Source organism: Corylus avellana, chromosome ca1 (assembly GCF_901000735.1).
Source record: "Corylus avellana chromosome ca1, CavTom2PMs-1.0".
Lineage (NCBI taxonomy): Eukaryota > Viridiplantae > Streptophyta > Magnoliopsida > Fagales > Betulaceae > Corylus > Corylus avellana.
Genome location: NC_081541.1, coordinates 43,987,472 through 43,992,176, shown reverse-complemented (window position 1 = coordinate 43,992,176; position 4,705 = coordinate 43,987,472).

Below are 4,705 nucleotides of genomic sequence, written 5' to 3'. Positions count from 1 at the left end.
CCCCCTCATTTTGTTTATGGTTTTTGCCCTCGGAGAAAAGATAATTGTCATTTTAATATTTTTAGTGTTTGGTACAGTATAAAATATTGGTCAACTGAAAACTTAAAAAATAGCATTCACAAGGTGTAAAATGGTTTACGCTTTTCATTCGTGTAAGCAAATTTTCGCCGTGCTCCCCCACCCCCAGACAAGTAACTGTGAGAGGGTATCTTATGGGACTTGCTTGCTCGTGTAGGTATCGGGTTGTCCGAAAACCTATCCATTTAGGTGACCCTCACAAGAGCATTTCCATAATTGTATACCAAAATTGCAAGCAATATGGATAGACTATTACACTATATCTTAATCCCACACTCAAAAGGTTTTCTATTTTCATCCACTCTCTTCTTCTACATCTTCACCATCTCTCTTTCCCGCAATTCTTCAGATTATATGAAAATACAATTAATATTATGAGATTTTCCACACAAACCAAACATTAGGAAATATTTTTCGAACCATGATAAGGGTCGTAAACAAACAACGAAAAATAGCCATTTTTTTCAAAGAACATTTTATAACATAAACATATTTTATACCCAAACAAACGCGCCCCATTTTAACAATCTTATTATCGGACTGTATTTTTAATTCTAATATTTTTATTTTTTATATTATATAAATTATGTTTTATTACCATTTAAATAAAAAAAATTACTATAATTTTTTTTTTTTTTTTCACTTTTTAATATCAAGCATTCTTATTTTCTTTACGGATAAGATCAGATAATATTATAAAGACCACAATCTTTTGCTTGCTTGGCAATTAAGCTTCTCACCCCAACAAGAAGATCCGATGCCTGAAAAGTTCAGAAAAAAAAAAAAAAAGAAAAAAAAAAAAAAGAATGAAATTAAAAGATGATCGCAAAATCCAAGAAAAAATAATGGAAGCAAGAAAGGCATAATAGAGAGATTGTGTGTGATCTCGGGGACGAGGGCAGGATTCAGCGTCTCAGTTCAATGCATTCATTATTTCTGTCAAGCTGGCGCGTCAGAGACAGAGCATGAGTTATGATGGATATTGATGATACATTGCTTAGAGAGTTAGAGAATATGTGCAAGTTGGTACATTTCCACTCCTCCGCTTTTCTCTCTGCATTGTATCTCACCTAACCACTCATTTTTTCCAATTTTGTTTTCAAGAGTATTAGAAATTTAAACAAGAGAATTTTTATAAGATTTATTTATCCGAACAAGTTTTAAACGGTTTAAATTTTGAACAGTTTTCTTAAATCATTTTCGGTTAAGATGAACGGAGAGTATTCAGTTATTTATATTGAAAAGTATTTTTATTTTATTACTTTTTAAGAAGACAAAAATACTCTTCAAATATAACTAACTGGATATTTTCACGTTCCAAAGAGGATTCTAATTCCAACATATGGAACTAATGGGCAATTCAGTGTTGTTGTCTTCATTGCTAATTGTTTGTCCAAATAAATCTGAGACGGTCGGTCCATATGCTTTGATAAGTGGATTTCATAAAAATTATCACATTTTTTAATACAATACAAAGGGGATTGATTTTATTTTATTTTTTTTTATTATTTTTTTCAATATTGAGGTGGTGAAGTTCAAAGGAGATTCTCCTCCTTGCCCACCACAATCAAAATCTTTTTGGAGTTTGGTCATATGGAAGTTGCTTGACTCTCTTGGATTCCACTTCGTCCTTGAAGTGTGGGCTTTGTTTGACTGAAATAGCATCCTCCAAGTCTCCATATTAGGGTATTTCTGGGTTGCAACTTTCTTACTTTTTGCTAAATATTACAAGACACGTGATCTTTTTGGTTAATGATATGTGTGTCATTAATTGGACATTACTTGCCACCTAGACTTCCACCTTTTGCCATTCTTTTAGGCAAACTATAGTATAGTATGGTAGACCAATAGACACACCCAGTTATAATATATTTTTTTCTTTTTTAACAAACTTTGCATTCAACAACAAACTAGGGCGCAAAACTGCAAAAGAGAGTGAGGTGGATCTTTACTACTATAGATTGAGATGGAAGAGAGGGGGAAAAGAGGGTGGGAATGCAGCCCGAGTAAATTTTTGTTGCGGCCCAATATGCCACATGATGAGCGCAGAAGTTTGCACTTCTATTAAATTTATTAGCCTCTCAAGTGGGAGAAGCTAGAACTAAAAGAAAAAAATTAGAGATAACTTTCTCAATTTGCCAATACTGAGAAATTGAGGGAAATTGCAAAGCTGAAATTACAAGTAAAGAGTCTCTCTCAAACGAAAATTTCTTAAGCTTTAAGGAGACTACTAGGAAGGCTACAAGGAGAGCAGCTAAAGCTTCACTAAAGCTGGGATCACAGGGGGGATTGATTTGAGAAATGACCTTGATAAATTTGCCATTGGAGTCCTTGCACACTGCTGCTTGGGCCGAGAAATTGTCTTTAATGACAGTATCAAAGTTGATCTTGAAAGAGCTTGCTTCAGGAGGGGACCAGACTTCAGTATAAATTAACAACTTCTGCTTGCGACACCTTTTTATTGTGGGCCTCAAATTTTTTTTTTTTTATCCTCACATGTGACTCCATCGTCACATCAACTATATTCTCTTAAACAAAAGCTCTTTTATCATGTGTTCATTGTCGCCACAAAGAACCCAACACTCACGAGTATTAGATTAGGCAAATGCTCATTTTAGGCAAAAGTTGGCCCAAACTCATAAAAATTACTCCACATGGAACTTTCCAAAGTTACAACATTCTTTGGTTATGCTACAATTCATCTCCAAATATAAAAAATCAACGGAGTCAAAAAAGTTTACTCAATTTATTTTATTTTATTTTCTACTGTCACGATACAGTTGGCAAATGACATGTTCACTAGCCTTGACAATGGTGAAGAAATCATTCTCGAATGAGATTTCGAAGTAGTCATTGTGGCCGGAGGAGATTGAAGAGCTTTGCTTCTTCCTCACTTTCTTCCCCGCCTTAAGCGCTTGTGTGATTTGAAAGGGAAAAATTAGTAAAATTTTAAAATAAATATAAAATTATTAATTAAAAAAAAAAAAAAAACAGATTTAGAAAGAAAAATATATGATATTCTTAAAAGGTAAGTAACAAGCAAAATTTAGCAAAACTTTTAAGTAATGCAATGCTAGTGCTCCAATACAATTGATTGATTCCTCCCTGTGGACACATCAAGTCACCATTCCCCCTTTGTTGAAATTCGAATTGTGAAAAATGTACAATCATTTTAAGCAATGATTACCCTAACAGTGTCCCCTACCTATGATGCCAGTACTTCTCTTTGGACTCGGAAAATTATTACACAACACTGCCATCCATCTACATTCAACGGATTCATTTATCATATTTCAAATATTCTTTTGAGCGAGCCCACTCTAATCATAGATTATTATTATTATTTATTTATCATGTCTCTATATTTTTTATTTTTTCAATTGTTTTCAACTTTGAAAAGTAATATTAAATTTAATGGTGATTTTAAAAGTCACGTTAATTTTGAGAAGATAAAAAATAATAATGTTATATATCATCTTTTTAATTTCATTTTATCCTTTAAAGCACTATTAAATTTGAGATGAATCACTATTAAATTTTACTCTAATGGTAATTTTAAAAAACTACAATAACTCTAGGGATCAAATGATGTATAATGCATTACTCTTTTTGGTAAGTTCCATGGTAATGCTAGATCCATACAATCAGTTAGTTTAGGATTAACTTCTTTACCAAAGGTTTAGGCTTAAACATTTTCTCTATATATATATATATATATATATATAAAGATAAATTTAATTAATTAATTAATATTTTTTTTGGTGAGTACATAACAAAGAAACAATAAAGGGCTGGACAACCCAAACAAAAAGCCCCTAAACCACTGTATCAGAATTGGTAAACAAAAAAAAAAAAAAAAAAAAAAAAAAAAAAAAAACGACAATGCATCAAATGAATGATGCGGGTCTATGATTTCTTAGCACAATGACCAAGAAAATGGACCACCAATTAACAACAGCAACAGTGATAAAGACTCGTACAAACAAAGAAAATAACAACATAGAAACAGAAACAAGACTAAAAACCCATAATAAACAACAAGCAAATAACATAAAAAAGAAATAAATATTACACAACAGCAGGGTCGTTTGCGGAAGGCGCGGAGGGAAGCCACAGCAGAAGCGATTGGCTCTTACTCGATTGCATATGCGGGACACGGGCTAAGAGACAAATTTAATTAATCAATCAAGTTCTAACAGTCCCAGGTATGAAATGTTTCTACTTGTCCGAAGCGAGAGGTTTGAGCCCAAATAGGCATAGTCCAATTCGAATTGGGTAGTTTGGTAAACTCAAACCAATCGACCGACATGAATATAGCTGCAAAGTACCACACTGGAATCCCGTCTTTTAGCATATAGGTATCAGGTTTTATGATCTGTTTGCAAGAGTCACAGAATGTGGGGAATGCAGTAGCAAGAAAGCCTAAAGACCATGAACCCATGAACCCATGAATCATACCAACTATAATATGGATAGACCCATTACAACCCAAGGTCTAAAGACCCACTAACCAAATATACCCATTACATTCCCCAAGGTCTAAAGGCCCACAAATCCCAAAGCCCAAACTGTTTCTAGCTGCTTCATATCATGTTCACAAAAATCAGCCCCTTCATCCCTGCGCGTG